Genomic DNA, 26,947 nt, shown 5'->3' with positions numbered 1-26,947 from the left:
GGACAGGGAAAGAGAGACAGGGATGGAGGGAGGGAGAGAGGGACAGGACAGGGCAAGAGGGACAGGGAGAGAGGGAGGGAGAGAGGGAGGGAGAGAGGCAGAGGGAGAGATGGAGGGAGAGTGAGAGGCAGGGAGGTAGAGGGAGGGAGGGAGGGAGGGAGACAGAGAGGGAGACAGGGAGAAGGGCTGATGGGGGCTCCCTCCCCCTCCCATCCTCTGCCCACTGCTTTCTCTTTTTTCTGCTTCAACAAACACCAGGCGCCTTTCAGATCAGCCCTGAAGTCAACGTTGATGCTTGGGACGGCCTGACCTCCCCGCTGCCTTCCAGCCCAGGACCACAGCTGGGAGATGAAGTCTGCGGGGCCCTGGGGGGGGGCGGCGGCGGCGGAGGTGGTGGAGGCAGGCACCTCCTCTGACGCCCAATCTCTCCTCGTTTACGAGGCAGCCGCCAGCTCCCCTCCCTGACTCCCCAAGATTTGGGGCCATTTTAATATGTGTCGATAATGCCATGAGCTACTATTTAACTTTTCCACGAGGACCCATCTCCCGAAATGCAGTGGTTTTCAGGCTTGGCTGCACTAGAGAACCCCCAGGGAAAGGAGAGACGTCTGTACCTCCCTCTCTCTCCCTCTCCCTCCGTATCTCCTTCTGGCTCTCTCCCTCTCCTTCTGGGGTGATGCCCGATGAGCTCAGATTCGCAGATGTTCCCCCCATCCCCTCTCTGTGCCTTGCGTGGGGCCTGGGCCTTCTCACTGTGGCCCGGGAACAGCCTCGACATTCAGACATCGGTTCCTGCAAGGACACTTGCGTTTGGTCCATACCGCATGTGGCTGCAGTCTGTGCTTCTCCCGTTTAGCATCTTCAGTAGATGGGGGCTGTGCATGAGCCCTTCATCTTCCCCGCAGACACCACTGGTGCTTGCTCGGCCTCGCGGGTGATGTCCACGGGGGACAGACCTGTGTCCCCACCTTCTTGGGCTGCAGACAGGCCACGTTGGTCCTGTGGTGACTGGGGGCTCCCAGGAGAACCCCACTGCAGACCCAGAGAGGTGGCCCCAGAGAAGGTGGCGTACGCCTGGGGCCAGGCCTCACCAGCCAACCACGGGGCACCTGCAGCAACAGGTCTCTCGCCGTCCAGGGGCTGGGTGTTCGGGCGCCGTGGGGATGAGCTGCTGTCTGCACGGCAGCCAAGTTTGTATTGTTGAGCCCGGGGAGGCCCCTGGGTGGCTCCTGGAGAGCCTGGTCACATTTCTTCCTGCCCTTGGCCTTAGAGCTCATCATGGTTCACGCCGTTTCTGGTTCCAAAAGGACCTGTGTTCATAAAGACCACATGTTAGGACAGCACCAAAGTGTCTAGAAATCCAGGCCAGGAGGAGGAGGGAGGGGGTTTGGCTGTGCCCGCCAGTGGCCTGAGAGCCCTCCCACCCACAGAGACCTGGCCCGGGGCCTGTGGGGAGGGCGTGGCCCACGGTCCCCAGCGCTGGCTGTCTCTGGGTTCCAGGAGAACTGCGCGATCCTCGGGGAGCTGGTAAGGCTGCAGGCTCAGAAGTCCCGCCTGCTGGGATTCAGCACGCGTGCCGACTCTGTGCTGGAGATGAACATGGCCAAGACCAGCCAGGTGGTGGCCACTTTCCTAGGTAACCCCGCCTCCCCGAGTCCCAGTGGGGACGGGGGTCAGGTGGACCTTGACTGGACGTGGTGCTGCCTGAGACCCCACTGTGTCAGCCCTTGGGGGTTGCCTTCCCCAACCCTTCATTCTGCCTCGAGGGGCGTGGGGTGGGGGGCGGCTGGGCGGCTGCCACAGGGACATAGCTGAGCCTCTCCCCTCCGCCCGCAGATGAGCTGGCCCAGAAGCTGAAGCCCCTCGGGGAGCAGGAGCGGCCGTGATCCTGGAGCTAAAGAAGGCTGAGTGCCAGAGGCGGGGCCTGCACTTTGATGGGCCCATCAACGTCTAGGACCTGCGCTACTACATGAACCAGGGGGAGGAGACGCGCTACCACGTGGACCAGTACCTGCTCAATGAGTCCTTCCCCATGCAGGTGGTCACGCGCGGGCAGCTGGGCATCTCCCAGGAGCTGCTGGGGCTGACCTTCGACCTGGAGGAAGGCGCCAACATGCGTCACAAAGATGAAGATGTGAGGCTCTACACGGTCCGGGACGCGGCCTCGGGCAAGGTCATCCATCAGCAAGTTCTACCTGGACCTCTACCCTCGGTGCATGCGTGGGAGAACCTGTCGGCCGTGGGCCGGGGCTCCTCTGTGGTAGCGGGGCCTCACCCGCGTCCCTCCCCAGGGAAGGGAAGTCCGGGCACATGGCCTGCTTTGGCCTGCAGCCGGGCTGCCTGCAGCAGGACGGGAGGCGCCAGATTGCCATCGCGGCCATGGTGGCCAACTTCACCAAGCCTACGCCCAACCCGCCCTCCCTGTTCCAGCATGATGAGCTGGAGACCTACTTCCATGAGTTCTGGCAAGCGATGCACCAGCTCCGCTCCCAGGAGGGTGCGGGCGAGGGGCTGAAGGCAGGGGGCGGGGAGGGCCCGGGCTCTCCCGTGGTCCTCAGGCAGGCCCTCGCCACGGGATTCTTCCGCTGATGTCACCCCGCACGAGGAGACGCCCTCGGTGTCAGTTTCCATCATCAAACCCCACGCACTGGGCGCGTAAACAACGGAAGTGGATGTCCTCGAGACTCTGGAGGCTGGAAGTCCCAGATCAAGGAGTCAGGACTGGTTCCCTGCATGTTAAATACAGGTATTCAAGAGTTGCCTTTAAAAAAGACAAAATAGAAGAAAGGAACGTTGCATGCAAGGCTGGTGAGTGATGAGTGATGAGAACCAGAGGTTAGGCTCTGGGGCCGGGAGCACCACGCCCTGTGAGGCCCTGGGGCTGCTGCCAGTCTCGGTGGAGGCTCAGCAAGTCCCAGTGACTTCCCAATGTGGGGGGGGTCCCCAGATGAGCGTCTGGGCCCAGGACCCAGTGCTCGTTCAGTCTTCCTGCAGTCAGCCCTTCGTCCTGAGAGCGATGCTCTCACAGACTGCAACCGGAGCGCGTGGGGACACTTTACTGAGCTGTGCAGCCGTCACTACTGCCCTGTTCTGGAACATTTCCCTCACCCCAAAAAGGTCCCTCACGCCCTTAGTTATCATTCCCTCCCCTCCCCTGTCCCTGACAACCAGGAACCCACTCTGACTCTGTGGATCTACCTGTTCTGGACGTTTCCCCTCAGTGGGGTCACACCCTGTGTGTCCTTCTGTGTCTGACTTCTCTCGCTGAGCACCGTGTTCTCACGGTGCATCCACGTGGCAGCGAGTGGCAGGGCTTCACACCTTTGCGTGGTCGAGGGCCGGAAAAAAGACAAACGAAAAGAAGGGCACGTTGCCTGCGACTCTGGTGACAGCCGGGGATGAGAACCAGAGGGTAGGCTCTGGGGCCGGGAGCGCCGCGCCCTGTGAAGCCCTGGCGCTGCTGCCAGTCTCGGCGGGGCACGAGCAGCGCCGTCCCCCAGGAGCTGCTGGACAAGCTCATCAAGTCCCGGCTGGCCAACCCCCGTGCGGCCGGGCCGAGGGAAAGGAAAGGGGCTCCCGGACCGCCCGGCTGGAAAGCGCGGCCTGGACACAGTGCCAGCGCCCCCGTCTCCTTCCTCCCGCCCTCCAGGCCTCTTCAACCTGCGCCAGATCGTCCTGGCCAAGGTGGACCAGGCCCTGCACACGCAGACGCCCTCGGACCCGGCCTAGGACAATGCCCGCCTCTGCCAGGAGATCCTCGGGGTCCCAGCCACGCCAGGTAGCCAAGCGCACGCCGGGCCCACCTTAGCGGTCAGTTGGCGGCTACTGCCCAGGTCAAGAGGATCCTCTGGTGGTGTGTGAAGGGGGACCGACTGACGGGCTCTGGTCGAGGCTCGCTGACCTCTGGCCTCTTCCTGCCTGGGTTCCTGGGCTGGTCCCTCCAGCTGTGGCCCGCGGAGTCCGAGGGTGGGCTGGGCGTATCTGCACGTGCTTTCTGGAGAGCCTGGAAGAGGCAGGAGAGGGCTTCATACCCCGGACGGAACGCGTCGACGAGGTTTGCCCGTGCGTGTCGGTGCGGAGACGCAGTTCACTCCCTCGTGAGTGCTTTAACCCGCGCTCTCCCCGTGCTGGAGGGCGAGCCCTGACTCATCCCTCGGAGCCTCGGGCAGCTGTCCCTGTAAGAGGCTTAGGGGTGAACCCTCGTGAGCTTCAGCAGAAAGTCGGCAAAGATTGATTTGTGTCCCTCCACTGAGTTGCCCGCAAGGTCCCCGTTTTCTAGAAGTGTTGGGCCAATACTCCCTCTAGTGGCAGGGGACTCAGACAGGGCTGCTTTGAGGCCCCAAGCTCTGGGCTCTGGGGAAGGGGCACGGAGCGGCCAGGGGGCCGGGCAGGAGCCTCTCCGCGTGTGTCCCAGGGACCCACCTGCCTGCGACCTTCGGCCACCTGGCAGGAAGCTACGACGCCCAGTCCTATGGCTACCTGTGCAGCGAGGTGTACTCCGCGGACACGGTCCACACACTCGTTTCAAGCAGGAGGGCGTCCTGAGTGGCAAGGTGAGAGGCCGGCCTGCCGTGCAGACCAACACGGAGGTCCTTGGCCTGGGCCTAGATGCTTGTGCCGCCCGCCTGGGCCTGCCAGGCTCTGAGGGCCCTGCCCAGAACCCCCTGCTCCCCTGCCCTTTGTTGAGTCACAGCAGAGGTGGCCACACCCACACCCTCCGTGAAGGGGGTGCTCCACCCTCCTGCAGCCCCGCCCCCTCTCCTCAGGTTGCCATGGACTACAGAAGCTGCATTCTGAGGCCAGGGGGCTCCGAGGATGCCAAGGGCATGGTGAAGCTCTTCCTGGGTTGTGACCCCATGCAGGACGCCTTCCTCCTGAGCAAAGGGCTGCAGGTTGAGGGCTGCAAGCCGCCGGCCTGCTGACGGCACGGGGTTTTGCCCCCCCGGGCGGGCCGGGTGCCTTAGCGCCCCGTCGGGGCGGGGGAGGGGCCGTGTGTCCTCCCAGCCCCCGAGTCCCCGGCGGCCGGCCTAGGCCAAAAGTCTCCACCTGGAAGTGTCTGGAAAGCCTGGCATCAAGGCTCCCCCTTGTTGCACTAATGCAATCCCTTCCTGGGGAGCTTTCCTGGTAACAAAACGGTTCTTTGAAAACGCAGCCATTAATAAAAAAGACTCTACTCCTGGTCTCTGCCTGCCGTCCCTTCCACCACAGGAGTGGCATGGGGGCCGTCACACTGGGGGGAGTTCTGACCTTGGTCGGGGATCAGCCCTGGGGCCGTGGTGACGCGTCTGGGTCACTGGGAGACGGCTGAGCTGTGGGGTGAGTTCAGACGGGGATGGTGCCCCGCACCCCGACCGGGCAGGCTCTCCAGTGAGGGGGTGTCAGTTTCCTGCCGGCCTCTCGCCCGTCACTGTTTGGCATCTCGGGGGCTGTGACTGGCTGGAGCTGGTTCTGGCGGTGGGCACAGCTGCGGGAAGCCCGGCTGTGGCTGTCCCTGTCCCCGTGTCCTGTCCTCCTGCTCACGGCCGGCCGGCTGGCTCCCTCTGGTCATCGGCAGCTGCTGAAGTCTGGACCACAGCAAGGGGCCACCTTCCTGGGTCCTAGCAATTCTTCCCAAAGGCCTTAGGGATGTGTTTTGGTGGCAGTAGGAATTCAGAGAGGGTGCTGCACCACTGGAGCGGTAGGGTGGCTCTGGACCGTCCCGTGTGTCCTTCCCTGGCCTTTGAGCTCCTTGGGAGCCCTGCCTCCACAAAGGACGCCAGGCAGCGGAACGAGGGCGCGGGCGGCGCCCCGACCTTCTCCCCGTGGCCCAGGCGGGCAGGCCGTGCCATGCTCTGTCCTCTCCTCAGCCTGCCCGCCCGTTCTGTTGTTATTTTACCGAAGAGGACACAGACATTCAGAGAGGCTAGGGTCCATGCCTGAGGTCTCATATCCAGTAAGTGTCAGAGCCGGGGTTTGAACCCAGACAGCCTGTCCCGGAGACCGCGCCCTAACCTCTACACAAACCACCTCCTGGTTCCCTTTATTAGCACAAGACTCATTTCCCTGACAAGCCCAGGCCCCATAAAGGCAACCCTGCCTCCCCCACGTGACCAGCCCTTGCCAACTACTCACCCCAGTGGCAGAGGGACGAGCCACACAGGGGACCCGCCCATCTTGGCCATGGGGACACAGACACCCACTCACACCCAGAAGGACCTCCTCTTTACCTTAGGCCACACGCCCATGCCGAAGGAGCTGCTGTCTGCCAGCTGGTGCAGGTACAGTTCTGTCCTGGAAACAGAGAAGGGACCAGAAGTAAGGGAGGACCCACCCACACCAGTGGCCTGGCAGGGCAGGTGGGCATCATGGCACGGGGCTCCACAGAGTGCCCCAGGTGGCCCCGGGGTCTGCCTCAGGCCCTGGCCCTGCCTCCCGAATATTCCTCACTTGCTGCCCTCAATGGGCCCTTCTTAAGTGAAGGCCTTCCAGAAGCTTCCTTACTCCTCAGTTACCCTGCTCTGAAAACTGGGAGTTTCCTCCCTAATCTGCCCTCTCTCCAAAGGGTAAGGTGCCCCTCTGGCCTTAGCCAGGAGGCTCAGGACAGGTTGGGCCTGCCCTTCAGACGGGGGTGGAAGGCAGGAGACAAATGATGGGGGACGCAGAGGCAAATTGAAAATTATCACCCCTCGCCTGGGGTGAGCACTCCCTGGAGCTTCACTAGATAGAACCTTACTCATTCGTTCAACAGATGAGGAAACCAAGGCTCAGAGACAGGGAGCCACATGTCCAAGAATTCCCAGGAGTCAGCGAGGGGCAGAGATGACTCCCTGGGCCACCTCCCCCAGAAGGCCCTCCCAGATGAGTCTTGTGGCTTCTCTGCTGTTCCACCTGGTGCCTCCTCGCCCTGAGCTACCTCAGGTGCACCCAAGGCTCTCACAGAGTTTAGGAGCTTCTGGAAGATTTGGGGTCTGCTGTTCCTTGCCCACCTCCCACGCTGCTGTCAGAACCTGTACCAAAATGTCACCGTCACAGCAGACATCCACCACCACCCCCCAGCGTGTATAAAGAGCCATATGTGAATTATCTCACTTAATCCTGTAAGGTCAGCAGTCAAGGTACTATTTCCACTTTACAGAGGAAGAAACGGAGGTTCAGAGCAGGTGACACCTGGCCAGGTTCACCCAGCCCAGGAGCAGTACCAGGCAGCAAGAATCAGAGGCCAGATTCCTAACCACTGGGCTCCACTGCCTCTCACCTCTGGGCAGAGGCAGGGCTGGGGCCCTGGAGAGCGGAGGCCCTTTGTCTCACTGCCCTCGGCTGTCCCTGCTCAGCCCAGTCGCTCACCTGAGAGCCAGGTCCAATCCGGATAGCATCTGGGAGAAAACCTCGAAACTGCCTTCCCCTTCCAGCTGCCGGGCCACGTGGCTCTTCTCCAACAGCATCGTCTGCCAGGGGAGAGGACAGGCGCCGGTCAGCACGAGGCCCCGCTAGGCTGCCCGCACACCCCCACCAACCCCCAGGCCCACTCTTCGAGGCAGCACCTCAGGCCCCAACTTGGCTGGACGCCTCCAAATCAAAACGTGCCAGGCCTTTGTCTCACTGATTCAGCGTCCACGCAGGCAATCAACGAATGCAACGGGCTCATTCCGATGAAGGAATCCAAGGGTACTAACAATTAACCCAGAGCCGCCCTCCAACACACTCTTATGCAACCGAAGCCCTTAATAACTTGACCCACATGGTGATGCACGGTAGACTTTCAGGGCCGGGACAGAAAGGGATTTATCGTGCACCAGCGAGTCTGGGTATTCTCCTAGCTCCGCATACAAACAACCCTTCTCATAACCTAATCCTGTTTTCTGTTCAAACAGAATGTTGGCGGGGGCTGGGGGGGGGGGGGAAGGGGAGGAGCCAGGTGATTTCAGAGAGAGGAACAAACAGGCCATGTGCCTGTCACACACGGGCTGCCGCAGAAGGCCAGCGAGCGCCTGTTTAATTTCAGCTTACGCTTTTAAGACCCAGCTAATGAGCGGCTGAATTATGTATCTACTCATGAATATTTCATCCCTGTGATACTCCGAGGCACAGACGAGCTGGCCTGCTCCGGGAGGAGATGTCTGGGCACTGAGTGAGGTGGGGAGGAGCTGGCCTTGGCCTGGGGAGCGATGACCATTTAGACACATTCCAGGGTCCCAGCTGGAGGCGTGGGCCCTGCTGAGTGGGGCTGAGGCTACTGCAGCCCCAAAGAGCCCCCTCTCCCTCCCATCCAGAGGCCTCACCTGGAGCTGGGCGGCCGTGACTCGGCCTGTGGCGTTCAAGTCCAGTGACATCACCATGGAGCACCGGGTGGCACGGCGGCTGTGGCCGGTGAACACGGAGCCAAAGGCCCGGAGGACAGTGAAGGTGGCTCGAATCTTCTCCACTGGTGGGGCACAGACAGGGCATCACCCGTGGCCCGGGTGCTGCCACCCCCACCTCTCACAGGACCCCATTCTGGCCCCAGGCCCCAGCAGGGGCCCCTCCACTCCCCCAACTCAGCTCTAAGCCACACCTCTTCCGCTGCTGGGCTGGCCCTGTGCTGCAAGCAGGGGCGCGGGGTGAGCAAGAGTGAGCCCAGAAGGGGAGATACACACACCTAGGATTGGTACGATCTGAGTGACAAGGGCTGCCCTAGGGCCTCCTGGGCCTGGTGGAGTCTAGGAGGAGGGCAGAGCATTAACATTCTTGGACCTGCTGTCGGGGAACGCCCATCACAGCCAGCTCAAAAAGCCCAGCAGTCCCAAGCTTTTTAACATAACTATTTAACAAGCACCCACTATGTGCTAGGCACCTGGATACAGCCTAGCCTGACTCCCACTCCCCCAACACACACTTTCAGCAGATCTACATTCTGGGAGGGCCTCTCCTTGCTGTATCCCCAGCTCCTCACAGGGCTCTAACCTGGGCCAGGTGCAGAACAGGTGATCAATAAAGCATTGGAATAAGCCCAGTGGAGAAGCAGGATAGTACAATGGTTAAACAAGCTTGAATATGGCCTCTCCCCGTTGTTAGTCACCTGATTTGGAGCGAATAAATTAACCTCCCTGTGCCTCAGATACCCCATCTATAAGATGGGGGTAATAATAGTACTTACTTACCTCATGTGGTTGCCACAAAGACTAAAAGATTTAATAATGTAAAGTGCTCAGAACATGCTCCAAATGTGGTGGTGTTAGTATTGTTTGTTATTATTAGAAAAGCAATACTGCCTGGGCCATATATTCTCAGCAGGGGGAATACTGCCCCCAAGAGGGCAGAAACTGATTCTTGAGGATGGGGGCAGTTTTCCTTTCTTATGTATAGAATAGAGCACAGATACACACACACACACACACACATGTCTGTGTGTGTCTGTATATATATACACACATACACACACACTGCATAAACAAATATATGGTGAATCTATGGCATTAACTTTTCACGGTGGGAGACGATTAGGAGAAAGAACAACTAAAAAGGCTCCTCAGAGGGGCAACAATACATTGAGGACACTGGCCCAGGGGTAACAGCTCTGGAGCCAAACTGTCTGTGTTTGAATCTCGGTGCTAGGATGTATGAGCTGTGTGGCCTTGGGCAAGCTGGTTAACCTCCCTGCGTTTTAATGGCCTCATCTATAAAATTCAAATAATAATAATGTCTACCTTATAGGGATGTTTTAAATAATAAATAAGTTAACCTGCTTGGAATAGAGCCTGGCGCGTAAGTCCTCAGCAAGCATTTACCACGATCCCCATCAATATTGTAATTATTATCACCAACTGACACTATTTTTTATTGAAGTATAGTTGATTTACAATGTTGAAACTCTTTCTTTAATGCCCAGCTCAAACATCATTTCCTCAAGGAAGCCCCCCGGCCCCTTCTCTGTGCTCCCTCCGCCTCTCCCCTCCCCAGCTCGGCCAGCAAGCGGTGCAGAGCATTGGAGTCTGGCACAGATGAGCAGCTGAGTCTCCCTTCCGGCTGTCAGTGCCTCCTTGTCTTTGTTTTTACTTATCGGGTCCTCTGCACAGTCCAGTGGGCTGTGCGCTGCACAAGGACACCACACCTAAGGGCACAGCATTTATATCAGATAGCCATAGGCCTGTATACTTATTAGGATGATGGCCCAGAACGTGGTGGTCAAGTGTTTGGTTCTAACAATGTCAATGCGTGACGACGGTTCCACATGTGGCAGTGAGTGTCTTAGGCAAGGAGTACCTGTTTCTAATTCACACAAAAGTACCCAACAGACTAGGGGTGGCCCTGCCCAGAAGCCAGCACAGGGTCTGCACACAGGTGCTCAGTGAACGCTAGCTGAGCAGATATAAGAAAGAGCCGCCCAGCACCCCCTCTGACTCTCCCTTCCCTTCCCCCACGCCACCGCCCCCACCACGTCCCAGCTGCACGTCACCTGGAGACCACTGTACCTGAGACCCTGCCATCCACACTGCCTGCCATCCCCACCAGGTGCTCCAGGACCTGCTCGCAGCAGGTGGTCTTGCCAGCACCGCTCTGGCCCAGGGCCACGATGCTCTGGTCCCTCTGCTGGCTCAGCAGAGCCCAGTACGCCCGCTGGGCCAGGGAGCCAACGTGGGCGGGTAGGCCATCCCAGCAGCTCCTGGGCACCTGCAGGAAGAGCGCCGGCATCAGCCTTCCCACCCAGCCGGGACCCAGGGAGCACTCCACAATGCTCCAACCCGGCCTCAGGCCCAGATCCACGTCCATGCCTCCCATCCTACTCCAGCCTTGTCAGAGACGTCGTGCATTTTTCTGGGGAGAGCCCAGCCTGGAGATCTAGTCCTGCCACTGGCTCGCTGTGAGTCCTTGGGCAGCCTTGGACCCTGCTCTGAGCCTGGCCTCTTCTTCAGCCAATGAGAGGCTTGAACTAAAGCTGCATTAGCTCATGGGGCTCATCTCACTTGCTACACAAAGGACTGGATCGTACCTGTCTGAAATGAAGCAGGTGGATAAAATGGCTCAATTGATGAGTGACGTCTGCCATGGAAACAGAATGGGGCATGGGGGAATTGGCGGTATGTGTGCTATGTATTTGCTATAACAGATTTAGATACCGGAAGCCCCTTTGACTTCATTCATTCATCCATCCATACATCCATTCACTCAGTAAAAAAAAAAAAATTCATTGAGTGTCTACTACATAGCAGGCACTAACCCAGGCACTGGGGGCACAACACTACTCAAGGCGAATAAAGGAAATCTCTGCCAACCGTGAGGAGATATCATTATACACCTATTAAGATGGCTAAAAAACCGGTTTTTAATTTTTTTTGACACACTACCAAGTTCTGGTTAAGATGCAGAGCAAGTGGAATTCTCCCACAATGCTACACAATACAGCCACTCTGGAGAACAGCTTGGCAGCCTCTTTTACAGTGATACATACACTCGTCATACAACTGAGCAACCCCACTCCTAGGTATTTACCCAAGAGAAATGGACATTTGTGTTCACCAAAAAACCCTCTGTCACTGGTTATATTGAGTAGGTATTCAAAATCATCAACAACCTAGAAACAACCCAAATGTCCCTCAACTAAAGAACTAAGATAACCAACCACCCTGGTTTTAGCACTGAAAGTCCCATGTCCCAGAAAAACCATTCCCTCCCACGGAAACCAGGACAACTGGTCCCCCTCCGAACAGATAAACAAAGCTGTGCAATAAAATACAATAGAATAAAAGAACTAACGGCTCACAGCTGCAACAATATGGGTGAATCTCAAATGCGCTGTGCATTGTGATAAGTGGAAGAAGCCGATTCCAAAGGTTACACGCAGTACAATCCCATTTATATGACTTTTCAGAAAAGGCACAACTAGGGAAAAGGGACAAAAGAACAGATTAGTGGCTGCCCAGGGCGGGACATGGGGGAGGGGATGACCACAAGGGTATGGAGAACTTTTGGGGGTGATGGGAACTGTCCTGTAATTGACGGCAGAGACAGTTTCACAACTATACGTGTTTGTCAAAAACTTACAGAAGTGAACACTAAAAAGGGTGACATTAACTGTATGTAAATTATACCTTAATAAACCTGACTTAAGACAAAAAAAGCCCTGCCTGTAGAGCTTGCTTTCCTTTGGGAGAAGACAGATGATAAAAAACCAACTAATTAAATTATACTGAACGGGAGTCATTTGAAAGCCATGAGCTTGGATGAGATCACCAAGGAAGTGGGCGTTTAAAGAGGGAGACAGAAGAGGTGTAGGGATGGGGCACCCAGACTTGGAGAGATCAGGGACCAGCAAAGGAGGCTGAGAGGGAGGGCCAGCGGGACAGAAGGAAAACCAGGAGAGCGGAATTCCTGAGCTGCGGAAGGGAGTGATGGCAGGAGGAGGGAAGGACCAGCCCCTGAAGTGCTGCTGAGGGTCAAGTCAGAGGAGGCCGGAGAATTGTCCACTGGGCTTGGCAGCATGGAGGTCACTGTGACCTTGACAAATGTCTGCTTAGCGTGGTTTTCAGGGAGAACGGAAGAGGGCGGTGGAGGTAGTGAGGGCAGTAGAAAGGCACCAAAGGGAGCAGGGAAACGGGCCTGGCTGGAGGAGGACCTTGGAAGCCCAGGATGCTAAGCGGGTGACAAGTGGGCTAGCATCCACCCTCCCAGTGGCTTGGCAGGACCAGGGGCACAAACTCCGGTGTGGCGGCCCTCCCCCTCCCCGAACCCCCAGCCTGGGGCTAAGGAGCACCCCCAGTGCACTGTTGGCCTTTCCTACCCCGAGGCCCCCAGGAACAGCAATGAGTCCCCATCCTGACACAAATCAAAAGGCTCACAGACCTACTAGAGAATGGACCTGAGGATATGGGGAGGGGGAAGGGTAAGATGTGACAAAGTGAGACAGTGGCATGGACATATATACACTATCAAACGTCAAACAGAGAGCTAGTGGGAAGCAGCCGCAGAGCACAGGGAGATCAGCTTGGTGCTTTGTGACCACCTAGAGGGGTGGGATAGGGAGGGTGGGAGGGAGGGAGATGCAAGAGGGAAGAGATATGGGAACATACGTATATGTATAACTGATTCACTTTGTTACACAGCAGAAACTAACACACCATTGTAAAGCAAGTATACTCCAATAAAGATGTTAAAATAAATAAATAAATAAAAAAGGCTCAGCAGGACCCCAAACCTGGCAAAGTAGGACAAGCCGCCACACTGGCTGGACACAGCCTAAGGGAACGCAGCGGGCAGGGGGTCCTGAGGTCCGAGCCTCGGAGCCACCTGCCGCTTTGGAAACATAAAGTTCAAGGGCCAGGCTATCCCAATCGTCAGCCTTCTCAGGCCTGCAGGGGAACAGGGAGGATTCTGCAGACCCAGGCCCCACAGTCACACACAGGTACCCCCTGCATGCTTGCACACGGGCATGCTCAAGGGCACACGCACCCAACAGCTGCAGAGGCCTCTGCACACAGGTGTGCCCATCTACACCCCACGCAGTCACAGCACACTCACCCCAAAAGAGGCCTGCACCCCCAGGCACGCACCCAGCTCCCAGCCACCCGGCAAGCCCAGACCCCCAGTGAGAGAGGCCCCCAGCCCTGCCTGGAGCCCTCCTAGCCCATCTTCAAGGAGGCCTCAGTCCCAGCCTCACCGCAGGTCTCTGCTCCCACCTGGTGGCCATTTGAGGAACCAGAGGGGACTCAGCCAAAGACAGAAGGAAGCTGTGGGTGTGGGAGGCAGCGTGACTTGAGGGGGACCCACGCCCACCGCAGGGTTACAGGGGCTTAGGGGGATCACGGGACTCAAGTTCCTCCTACCAGGTTGGGTCCCAATCCCCGCACTTTTAGGCTCTTTGACCCAGGCCGTGTAGCAGACGCCGCAATCGAGGACAGTCACGGTCGAGAGAACTGGGCTTGCGGAGAGACCTGTGACAAACACCCCTCCCAGGGGCCCCTAAGGAACCAGAGCAGGCTCTCGGGGCCTTGGGCTGCAGTAACAGAAGCACAGCCTGCCTGGCAACGGAGGGGAGAGTGCAGCGTCGCCCTTCCAGGCTAATGAGAACCTACTGTATAGCACAGGGAACTCTACTCAATGCTCTGTGGTGACCTAAATGGGAAGGAAATCCAAAAAAGAGGGGATATATGTATATGTATAGCTGATTCACTTTGCTGTACAGCAGAACTACGCTCAAATAAAATTAATTTTTTAAAAAAGGTGCCTTTTGTTATGTTAATGAGGTGACTTTTGGAAAGCCAAATATATATGAGATGACCAAATATATATATATATATATAATATTTTTTTTTCTTTCTAGATTACCAGTTTATTATAAAAAGATCTAACTCAGGAACAGCCATATGGAAGAGACGCACAGGGCAAGGTATGGGGAAAGGGGTGCAAAGCTTCCATGCTGTCCCACCTGGCACCTCCCTGGGTACACCAATCCAGAAGCTCTCCAAACTCCATTCTTTTTTTTTTTTTTTTTTAATAATTTTGAAGAACTTTTTTTTTAAATTATTTATTTATTTATTTATTTTAGTTGTGTTGGGTCTTCGTTTCTGTGCAAGGGCTTTCTCTAGTTGTGGCAAGCGGGGGCCACTCTTCATCGCGATGCGCGGGTCTCTCACCATCGCGGCCTCTCTTGTTGCGGAGCACAGGCTCCAGACGCGCAGGCTCAGCAGTTGTGGCTCACGGGCCCACTTGCTCCGTGTCATGTGGCATCTTCCCAGACCAGGGCTCGAGCCCGCGTCCCCTGCATTGGCAGGCAGACTCTCAACCACTGCGCCACCAGGGAAGCCCCAAACTCCATTCTTTTAATTTCACTGAAGCTTCGTTATGTAGACAGGATTAACTGATTCAACCTCAAGCCCCTCTCCCCTTCAAGGGGGTGGGGGGGAGGGTGGAAGAGACTGAAAGTTCCAATCCTCTAATTCTGGTTGGTTCCCCTGGCAACCAGCCCCTTCCTTAGGGGCTTTCCAAAAGTCACCTCATTAACACAAACTCAGGTGTGGTTGAAAGGGTTTTGTTATGAATATCAAAAGACACTCCTATCTGGAAATTCCACGGGGTTTAGAAGTTTTGTGCCAGGAATGAGGGACAAAGACCAAATATATATTTTATTATACCTACTGCCTAATACTAAATCTTACTGCTAATAAGGTAAGTACAATTAAAACGATAGTGAAATACCATTTTCACCTATCAAATTGGCCACATGGAAAAGTTTGATATTACTCTGTGTTGGTGAGGATACTGGGGAACAGGCAATCTCATACACTGCTAGTGCAAGTATGAAGGGCAGCATCTGCTGAAATTTTCAATGCATATTTCCTTTAATCCAGCAAGTCCACTTTTGTGGGCAATTCAGAACCCTCTCTAGAATAAGGGTCCGCAAATTTTTTTTTTCCAAAAAGGGCGAAAATGTAAATATTTTAAGGTTTGGGCCACGTGGGAGATGGCCAAATATATATTTTTGGTCTGAATGACCAAATATGTATTTTTCTTCATAAATCACAATATTGCACCCAGCTCAATAAAAATCTCCAAATGCTTTGCACATCAGCTGGCTTTGACAAGTCTTCACCTCTCCCCCCACCCCCTTCCTCTCTCCCTAAATCATGCTCTGAGTGTTTCTTGAAGAAATAGAAAAATCTTGGCTCCTCCAGCACATTGCCTCTCCACTCTCCATATTTGTGGTTGCCTCACTGACCCAGGTTGGCCACACGTCCCTTGCCAGCCACCTTACAGCCTGGTGAGATCCTGGACCTCCCAGATGGGCCTCCTGGCCTAGGGATGACCAGTAATATTTCTCTCAAATGCTAGCATCTACTGATCTGTAGTTGGGGACTGCCTGGAGTGTTGTATTGAGAAGGATCCTGAGCTATGGCTGAACTAGCAAGAAAGTGTGTGGTGATTGACTAGCAATGTCTGCCATGGGCGCAGGAATGGTTCGGAGTGGTGCCTGTGCCAAGTATTTGCCATTTCCAGCCTGGGGCTTCCCCTGCCACAGTGAGGCAAGAGGCTGGTCAGTCTTTTGCTGGGAGGCTCCCCTGACTGCTCCATCACAGGGCTGTCTTTCTACCCCTGCTCCCTTGCTACCTGGAGTTTTGCTGTCTAATACGGCAGCCACTAGCCACATGGGGCTATTTCAATTTAAATGAATTAAAATTAAATTAAAACCTCAGGGGCTTCCCTGGTGGCACAGTGGTTAAGAATCCGCCTGTCAATGCAGGGGACACGGGTTTAAGCCCTGGTCCGGGAAGATCCCACATGCCTCGGAGCAACTAAGCCCGTGCACTACAACTACTGAGCCTGCGCTCTAGAGCCGGTGAGCCACAACTACTGAAGCCCACGCACCACAACTACTGAAGCCCGCGTGCTACAGCCCGTGCTCTGCAACAAGAGAAGCTACCACAGTGAGAAGCCCTCACACCACAACGAAGAGCAGCCCCCGCTCGCCGCAACTAGAGAAAACCCGTGCACAGCAACGAAGACTCAACGCAGCCAAAAATAAATAAATAAATAAATAAATAATTTAAAAAACACACACGTAAGATGATTTTTTTAAAAAAGATCTGTATGTAGAACACTGAGCACCTAAGGGCTCGATTATGGGCTGTTATCATTCAAACGGGACTGATACAGAACTTTTCAAAGCTTCTGCTTCTGAGGTTTACACGTGCTGCTATGCCTAAGCCGGAAACTGATCATCACCATCTTTACATCACTTTGTGAAGTCATAACAATGGTGTTATGCATCTAGGGTTTTACAGGCAGTCCCAATTTCACATATTTAACACATTCTCCTGCCAAGAACCAAATACTTTATTTCAAAAATAAAATTACACTTCAGAACATAATATGGTAACCAGAGCCGAACCTAAGCTCCCACAATAACAACCAGAAAACTGGACAAAGTATATGAAGTAACTGTTTTCAGACACAGAAGGGGCTAGAGTCCCTGAAAGAAGGGAAGCAAACTAGGAGGACCCCAGGCTGCGTCAGCTCTTCGCCTGGAGGCACTTTCTGAAATGTGGTGCTGGGAGGGGGACCCAAGCAGACCATGGTGGTCCTGCCGAGGCAAAGGCACCAGGAGTTCACGGAAGACGAGGTGCCTGGAAACACCAGAAAAATAAATGAAATGAAGAGCTATATAGCTATTATAAGCCAGTGGTGATGACAACTTACTAGGATATACTCAATCCAAAAGAAGACTGGAGAAGAAAAAAGCAACAAGGAAACAAATAATACATACGAGATTTAAATCCAACTAAACTGGTAATTATTCAAGTGTAAATGGTCTAAATAGTCTAATTACAAGGCAGAGGTCAGAGAACAGACATACCATGCAAACACCAATATCAAGAAAGCTCGAGTGATTATAACAATATTAGACAAAGTAGACGTCAGAACAAATATATTATTACCAGGACAGACTTCTCATCATGATAAAAGTGGTAGATTCATCAAGATGACATAACAATCATAATGTGTGTGTACTGGGAATTCCCTGGCGGTAAGTGGTTAGGGGTCCATGCTTCCACTGCAGGGGGCACAGGTTCAATCTCTGGTCAGGGGACTAAGATCCCGCAAGCTGCATGGTACGACCAAAAAACAAAAAAATACCGTGTGTACCTATCACAGGAGATGCAACAATGCCTCTCCTAGGCACTTACCAAAGAGAAATGACAGCATTTGTTCACAACAAGACTTGATGAAAAATATCCATAGCAGCTTTACTCATAATTTCCCTGAACTGGAAACAACCCGATGTCCATGAAAAGTGAAGTGTGTTAATAAGTCCATACATTGGAATACTATTCAGCAATAAAAGAAACAAAAATCCCAACACAAGCAACATGATAATGAACCTCAAGGAAGAACATGGTGCTGAGGCAAAGGGGCCAGACCCAAAAGAGTGCATAGGATTTGATTCTATTGATAGGATGTTCTAGAAAAGGCAAATATAATCTATTGTGACTGGAAGCAGAAGCAGATCAGTGTTTGCCTGGGGCTGGGTGGGATGAGCTATTTAGAAACGGGCCCAGAGTGTACTTTTTAAAGTGATGGAAATGGTCCATATATGGATCGTGGTAACAGGTACACGGGTGCACACTTTTGTCAAAACTCAAACTCTATACTTAAATTGGATGTATTTTATTGTGAGTGTTTTATACCTCAATAAAATTGCTTTTTAAAAGAACAAAAGCATACAGCATATTTATCAGTAAACAAAGAAAAATTAAGTAACAACTGGATCCTTAGACATGTGGTATCTCACGAGAAGGAAATCAGGCATATTCTGAAAGAGATAAGCTAAAAAGTTAACACTAGAAGAAAAGGGCCCAAATCAATGTTCCCAATAAGCTATCCTATTTCAAGTTCTCTTCCATCACCAATTCTGAACCCACTTCTTGGTTTAAAAGTAGAAGCCACAAAACAAACCTAATTTCAATCTTCTGAAATAGTCATAGATTATATGGTAAGCAAATGAATTCTGAAAGAGCAAACTTTGAAGACAATGAATTAAAAAATAAAATCAAAGCAGTGAAATATTTCCAGTAAGGAAAAAAAAAAAAGATTTCTTTGGAGAGTAAGTGCCTCTTACAAGGGAAGAAAGAATATGTGCTTCTTGAAGAAGCTGTCCTAGTTGCTCTCACTGTGTTCTACTGTTATAAACAGTCTCTTTGAGGGACTAAAGCAATTCTCTCTGCCCCCACCTCCATCCACACTTTGCTGGGATTTCTCTTGGAAACCACCAAATCACAAGAATCTTCTCTGTTCATCAGCGAGCAGAGTTGGGACAAAGCTCTGAACTCTAAGGCTGACCTAAAAGCATCACGCAGAACACAGAGCGGGTGTGACAATACTCTTCAGCAGACGGCCCACTGTGCAAAGCAAGCAAGTCACCTTAATTCCGAGATGCATGAACACAGTCATCGCCCTACACCCTCAGGCTCTTGCCTGAGCCTTTCTTTCACCTTCTGACCCCAGCTGAACCCAAGCACATGGTACCCTGCAAGCCCCTGTGCCTCCCACCCGCTTTTGTACCACAGCACAATTCACTGCAAATCTATCCTCCCATCTTCAGATGACTTCTCACCACCTCCACTGCTGGCCGCTGGTCCCAAAGCCGGGATCATCTCTTGCTGAGCGCTGCAGCATCTCCTGCTTCTTGCTTCCACAGCACCGAGACGATGCTGCATGAGCACTTGAGTCAGGGTGTGCCGCCCCAGTGCTCAAACTTTCCTGTGCCCCATCCCAGGACCAGTAAAAGTGGAGATCCTCGTGATTGCCTAAAAAGCCTCGCCAACCACCCCCCACCTGTCTCGCGGTCCCTCGCACTCAGCCCCTTGGCTGCAGCCACCTTGCTCTTCCTCCACCACGTGGTTCCAGTCTTAGGGTCTCTGCCCTGCTGAGCCCTCTGCCTGGACCCACTTCCCCCCAGTACACAGGGGCTCAGCCCTCACACCTCCCCAGGACGCTGTTCAACCGTCCCTTTATAAGTGGTGCCTTCTCCAAACACCCTTTTGAAACTGCCGCACATACCGGCAAGCCCTGCCCCCCTCTGGCCTCTACAATTCTCCACAACATTTACTACTGTGCGGACAGTGTGTATTCGTTGGTCTGTCTCCCGCCCCCCCCCAACCCCCCGGTAGAATGTTAGCTCCAGGGACTTCCCTGGTGGTCCAGTGGCTAAGTGCAGGGGGGCCCGGGTTCGATCCCTGGTCAGGGCACTAGATCCCACATGCCACAACTAAGAGTTCGCATGCTGCAACTAAAAGATCCCACGTGCCACAACTAAGACCCAGCGCAGCCAAATAAATAATTAAATAAGTATATTAAACAAAGAATGTCAGCTCCATAGGGGCACCCATAGCAGTACTACTCACGGATGCATGGTACACAGTGAAAGTCACTGAATGAAGGACGGAATTTTTAGTAGATTTCAAACAAAGCCCGAGAACCACCTCATAGCATATCTCTACATTTCCTGGTCTTGACTTTGACTAGAAGTAGGAATACTAAAATAAATCAAAAATAATGTATAAAACCCTCAGAAAAGGTATCTCCCAAAGAGCTAAAACCAGGGGATATTAATGACAGTGCACTGCCACCTGGAATTTCAGGCGTTTGGGGCTCCTAAAGTCCTAAACCCGCCCAATCATCCCTCTACTGTCAGTTCAAAAAGCTGACGGTCAACTTTTCCAGTAGAGGTGATGTTTCCTGGGTCCTTAGAACTCTCTAGGAATATATATTAAGACCCCAGCTTTGCTAATATTGCTAGAGCATGTAGCATTTTCCCTTAATTATGTGGACCCAGGCAACGAGACAGCTACAAAGTTGAGTCAGTTGCAGATGTTGGCTGATTGGCTAGACTTTCCTTTTGGCTAAGAGTGGTTTCCCCACACTTGCCGTGGGATCTAAACTCATGGCTCTGAAACATCACCAGTAGCCCCTTCCAAGAATTTCGGAGACTTCTGGGCAGTAGTAAACACTCCTTACAGCTGTCTGATACTGGCATGCCAGAGGTCTGTGGGTTTCACATCCATCCTTTTGCAGAGTGAGCTGGTGGCAGGTGGAAAGTCCTCTGTGGCCTGACGCTGTTCTAGTCTCCCCTATGTGCTGTTTTGTTTAATAAGACATTTCCAGTGGAGCACTTAATATATATTAGATTCTCAATGTCTCATTCAACAAAGCACATAAAGCAGAGACCTGTGCACTGCCCCCAAATTCTGGATTTTAGTATCATGATATATTAACTAGGAATTGTATAGTTTATATGCTTTTTTAAAAAACAAACTCCAGCACTACTTACAATAGCCAAGACATGGAAGCAGCCTAAATGTCCGTCCACAGATGAATGGATAAAGATGATGTGGTATATATCAATATATACACAATGGTATATTATGCAGCCATAAAAAAGAATGAAATAATGCCATTTGCAGCAACATGGACGGACCTAGAGATGATCATACTAAGTGAAGTGAGTCAGACAGAGAAAGACAAATATTACATGGTATCACTTATACATGGAATCTAAAAAAATGATACAAATGAACTGATTTACAAAACAGAAATAGACTCACAGACATAGAAAACAAACTTATGGCTACCGAAGGAGAAACGTGGGGAGGGATAAATTAGGAGTTTGGGATTAACAGATACACACCATTATATATAAAATAGATAAACACAAGGACCTACTGTATGGCACAGGGAACTACATTCAGTATCTTGTAATAACCTATAATGGAAAAGAATCTGAAAAACAATATATATATGTATAGCTGAATCACTTTGCTGTACACCTGAAACTAACACAACATTCTATCAACTATACTTCAATTAAAAAAAAACCCAGGGCTTCCCTGGTGGCGCAGTGGTTGAGAATCTGCCTGCCAATGCAGGGGACACGGGTTCGAGCCCTGGTCTGGGAAGATCCCACATGCCGCGGAGCAACTAGGCCCGTGAGCCACAACTACTGAGCCTGCGCGTCTGGAGCCTGTGCTCCGCAACAAGAGAGGCCGCGAGAGTGAGAGGCCGGCGCACCGCGATGAAGAGTGGCCCCCGCTTGCCGCAACTGGAGAAAAGCCCTCGCGTAGAAACAAAGACCCAACACAGCCAAAAATAAATATAAATAAATAAATTTAAAGAAAAAAATAAAATAAAAAAAAAAACCCCGAGGCGTGCTCATTTCCCCACTAACTTTTCCTGGTGACAGACGGAAAATAGCAGTTGTGAAGTGCCTACCTCCTATTCAGGCTCTGCTTTTTGGGGGATGGGCAAACTTGGTCACATTATTTTAACTAGCATAGAAAATACTAGTGCTGTGTTTAGTACACAGGTGGCCATCACTGTCTTAAACCAACAGTAATTCCCATCAACCACGGGCTCAGAAGAGCTCAGGGAAAATTAAATAGCAACCACCTACAAGATCAGAGAGAGAGTTGCCAGCCTGCAGATCAGGGGTCTGGTGGTCACATGCCAGGGTTCCTATAGTTCTAGTGATTAGCAGATGTTAAAGGATTGTGCCATTCCAGCAGAAGTGTAGCTCTTCTGAATTTTTCTGGGAAGAGATAATCATGGCTGATCTTAGAACCTGAATGATGTCTTGTAAGAGGAAAACCGGCCCAAATAAACTGGTTTAAAATAAACGAACAAAAAAGACAACGAAATTTCTCATAGGACTGGTTTAAGCCTTTTTACTCTCTTTGAAAGCTGCCACAATTTTCTCAGATGTCCCCAGTTTTCAGAGCCGCAGAGGCTGCGTGGCAGGGCAGGTGGCGTCTCCAACCCGGGGCGCCAATACCCAGGCTTGTGGGAGCCAACACAGATAAGGAGTCAGCCCAAAGGACTGCCTACCAGTGGGGTTTGGACTCACAGCCTTTCCCTCTTCTTCAGTGTCTTTCCTCTCTAGGCGGCATTTCTGTCTAGAGATGCAAGTTGAAAGTGCAGAATCTGTGTCCATCATTTCTGTGGGTTCCTCACCACCCGTTGCCTGTGGCTGCCTGGCCTCTTCAATTGAAAATCCAATCAGCTGTGCTTAGCCAAGTGTTTACCTCTGCTGTTTGAAAGTTTAAATGGATCTTTAACTCTTTCCCTCACTAGAAGTCTCCACAAAGCCATGGATAATTGATGCAGGGTTGAATGGGGCCTCAGGTTTTCTTCCCTTTTGGGGCTGGTGGCTCTCAGCTGGAGGAAGTTTTACACGTCAGACAGGGTGGGACGGCGGCCATCTGTGACTGTCAATCAGGGAGGCTGTTTGTCTGGGGAAGGCCCTGCACAGGGACACAAACAAACTCTTCCAAACAAAGGTGGAAACAAAAGAGAAAACAAAGCCTGAAGGGGGGTTCCCAGGTTAAGATTTCCCTCTCTACGACCACAAGCAAAAGGGCTCGATGTTCTATCATTTAACTCTGCTCTTCAAGTCAGAAGTTGCACAGAGGTTAAGTATTTGCAGATTTTAGCCACCTACCATGTTTTGAAGCACAAAGCACTTCGAGCAATAATTTTATAATCATACAATAGGCTGGTAACTTTGTTCCTTGAAACTGACAAAAAAGTAAACCTAAAATGTTTTCCTCTGTGTCGCTTATTTTTTTTTCAGTACTTCTGTGGTCCTGTATTTTGCATATAATTACCAAATTAAAAAAAGAGGTCTCTATGTCATGTCTGTGTCCATCTTTCTTTCTACAGGCCTGCTTAGAAAATCCTTTTAAAAAGAACTTTGGGGCTTCCCTGGTGGCGCAGTGGTTGAGACTCTGCCTGCCAATGCAGGGGACACGGGTTCGAGCCCTGGTCTGGGAAGATCCCGCATGCCGTGGAGCAACTAGGCCCGTGAGCCACAACTACTGAGCCTGCGCGTCTGGAGCCCGTGCTCCGCAACGAAAGGCCACGATAGTGAGGCCCACGCACCGCGATGAAGAGTGGCTCCCACTTGCCGCAGCTAGAGGAAGCCCTCGCACAGAAACGAAGACCCAACACAGCCAAAAATAAATAAATAAATAAATAAATAAATAATAATTTAAAAAAAAAGAACTTTGTAAGATAGCAATTTGTCTTTCCAATGTATCCTTTTTATAATGAAACATACATTTTTTTTTCAAAGTCCATGGCAAGTATATTTCTTATGCCTTAGCCCCAAACGCCAAATATAATTTATGCATTCTTTCAACCCGAATGTTCTTTGAAAGCATGCTAAATATGTTTGAGACCAACGTTAATAAATATTTAAGAAATTAAAGTGAAAAGTAAAAATCGAAAAGAAAAGGCACCAGACTGGAAAGAAAGGAGTACATTTGTTTTTATTCAGAGACAGGATCTTACATGTAGAAAATCCTGAAGAACTCACACACATACACACATACACAAATCTACTAGAACTAATAAATTAGTTCAGCAAGATTGTAGGATACAAGATCACCATACAAAATCCAATTCTATTTCCATGTACTAGCAATGAACAACCAAAAATGAAATTAAAGAAACAATTTCATCCATAATAGCATCAAAAACATTAAAATATTTGTGAATAAATTTAAGAAGACACATAAGACTGAAAACTACAAAGCACTGCTGAGAGAAATTAGGGACGACGTAAACAACTGTAGAGACATTTCATTCATGGATTGGAAGACTTAATGTTGTTAAAATGACAGTTGTCTCCAAATCTATACGTTCAACAAAATCCCTACCAAAATCTGAGTAGGCTTTTTTTTGAGGGGGGGCAGAAATTGAAAAACTGATGCTAAAATTCATATGGAAATGCAAAGGATCCAGAAGAGCCAAAAACAAGTTTGAAAAAAAAAAAGAAAGAAAAGAATAAAGTGAGAAGATTTTTATTTCCTGATTTCAAAACTTACTATAAAGCTACAGTAATCAAGACACTGTGGGACCAGCATAAGGACAGACATATACATCAACAGAACAAAACTAAGAGTCCAGAAATAAGTCCTTAAGTTTATGGTCAATCAATTTTCAACAAAGGTGCCAAGACAATCCAACGGGGGAAGAAAACGTTTTTATCTTCAAACAAAAAAACAAACATTTTTCAGACAACTAGATAGCCACATGCAAAAAAAGATGAATTTAGACCCTTACCTCACGTTATACATGACAACTCAAAAATCAAACAAAGACCTAAGAGCTAAAATGCTAAAACACTTCTAGAAGAAAAAGAGAAAAAAATCTTTGGGGAATTCAGTTAGGCAAAAAGTTCTTAGATAAGACACTAAAATTCATTCCAAAAAGTTGTAAACTGGACTTCAAAATTAAAACCTTCTGTACTTCAAAAGTCACTATGAAGAAAATGAAAAAGAAGCCACTGACTGGGAGGAAGTATTTGTGAATTATACACATGATAAATAACATAAATAAAGACAATCAATTTTTTAAATGGGCATAAGATTTAAATAGATATTTCACCAAAGAAGATATAAGAATGGCTAATCACCACAAACATGTCCAATATCACTAACTGTTAGGGAAATGCAAATCAAGACCCCAATGAAGCACCACTTCACACCCACTAGGAAGGCTAGAATCAAAGACAACAGCAAGTGTTGATGAGGCTATGGCAAACCCGGAACTCTCATAAAATGATGGTGAGAATGTAAATGTAGTATAATTTAGAAAGCAACTAGTGATTCCTTAGAAAGTTAAACATGAATTCACCATACAGCCCAGCAATTCCACTCCTAGTTACATACCCAGGAGAAATGAAAACATACATCCACACTTGTACGTGAATGTGAACACAGCAGCATCGTTTGTAATAGACCAAAAGTGGGAATAATTCAAATGTCCATCAACTGGCGAAGGGATAAACAAAATGTGGTCTATCCACGTAATGGAATATTATTCAGCAACAAAAGGGAACGAGAGACCGGAACACACAACGTGGATCAACCTCCAAAACCTGGTGTTAAATGAAAGAAGCCATGTGCAAAAGACAAACAGTCTACAACCTGTAAGATTCCACTCATATGAAATGTTCAGAAAAGGAAAATTACTATAGAGACAGAAAGCAGATTATTGGTTGCCTGGGGATGGGAGCAGGAAGTGACTACAAGTGGGCACAGGGGGTCTCTTTGACACATGGAAATGTTTTAAAATTAGACTGTGGTGCTGGCTGCACAACTCAGAGTTTACTAAAACTCATCAAATTTACACTCATAGTGAGTGAATTTTATAACATGTAATAGCATGCCTCGATAAAGCTGTTTTTCAAAGAGTAAAAGTTGCAAAATTTTGTTTTGACCAAAACCATGTTTCAAAGACACCAATTCTCACACGAATTCAAAAAGATCAATATTCAGACTCTGGATTAAGCTCTGAAGTCAGTGTGAGAAAATGAAATGTCTTCCATGGCAATAATGATGTGACGTCATAGTACTTTAACCATGATGTTCTTTATATATGAGAGTAACATTTGCATACTTTATGAATTAAGCATCTATTTTGGAGTCTCCTTATAATCGGAAACATCCTTCTCTAACAGGAGAGGGTATGCAGTCAGAGAAGTGAGTAGATTGTCAACAGACAGATGGAATTTATCAAATGTTATGTGCCCCACTTGCATATGATGAAATTATTTCAGTATATCACAGAAGAAAATGGTAGCAAAACATCTTAACCATACAAATTGATTTTAACCGACAAATTGATTTTACTGTCTATTTGATAACCAGTATCCCTTTAAAACCATTCTTTCAATGAGCCAAACCCAGGACACTTGTCAATCTCTAAATGAGTAAGTTTTACTGACAGCAAATTAGGAATCCACTTCATTGATGTCCGTTAAGACGTATGGTTTCTATGTAAGGATGAGGAAGATAAAGGCAGCTGTCATTTACTTAACCTTTTTTATTCTGGAAACCGGCAATTAAAAACAAAGAAGTTAAGCATTGATCCTGCTCTATTAGTCTTCTATTGCTGTGTAACAAACATCCACAAACTCAGTGACTTAAAAACACCGCTAATAAATACCTCCCAGTTCTGGAGGTCAGAAGTCCTGGCTGGCTCTGCTGGGTTTTCTGCCTAGGGGCTCACAAAGCCAGAATCAAGGTGCTGGCAACCTGGGTTCTTATCTAGAGGCTCCAGGGAGGAATCTGCTCCCAAACTCATTCATGCTGTTGGCAGAATGCAGTTCCGAGGGCTGTAGGACTGAGGTCCCCGTTCCCTTGCTGCCTGCCAAGGAGGAGGGGTCACCCTCAGCTCCTCGACACACTCACAATCCTTCTCATGGGGCCCCCTCCACCTGCAAAGTTGCCAAGGGTGCGTCCCACCTTTCTCCTGCTTCAATCTCTCTGACTTCTGCTGCCGGCCTGAGGATATTCTCTGCTTTTAAAGGGCTGGTGTGAGCAAATTCAACCCACCCAGAACACAACCTTAATTATATCTGCAAAATCTCTTTCAGCGGGTTACCCCTGGGAGTAACCCCTGGAGGCTTTTAAAAGTCACGGGAGACGTCGCAGAAATCTGC

General features: G+C 50.6%; 1 pseudogene across 1 annotated transcript in view; it reads left to right on the top strand.

Annotated features, from left to right (window-relative positions):
* The first annotated feature begins 1,494 nt into the window (after window positions 1–1,494).
* LOC309617295 (thimet oligopeptidase-like) overlaps window positions 1,495–26,947 on the top strand; it is a 52,731-nt pseudogene continuing 27,278 nt past the window's right edge. Inside the window, exons 1-6 of the transcript in view lie at window positions 1,495–1,636; window positions 1,837–2,212; window positions 2,292–2,487; window positions 3,658–3,778; window positions 4,415–4,553; window positions 4,767–4,892. The product of the transcript in view is annotated as a thimet oligopeptidase-like (transcript). The remainder of the gene's footprint in view (window positions 1,637–1,836; window positions 2,213–2,291; window positions 2,488–3,657; window positions 3,779–4,414; window positions 4,554–4,766; window positions 4,893–26,947) is intronic.

The sequence above is a fragment of the Balaenoptera borealis genome (genome assembly GCF_965194805.1).
Source record: "Balaenoptera borealis genome assembly, chromosome: 1".
Taxonomy (NCBI): domain Eukaryota; kingdom Metazoa; phylum Chordata; class Mammalia; order Artiodactyla; family Balaenopteridae; genus Balaenoptera; species Balaenoptera borealis.
Note: the sequence above shows the minus strand (reverse complement) of the source record. Positions and strands in the feature narration are given on the sequence as shown.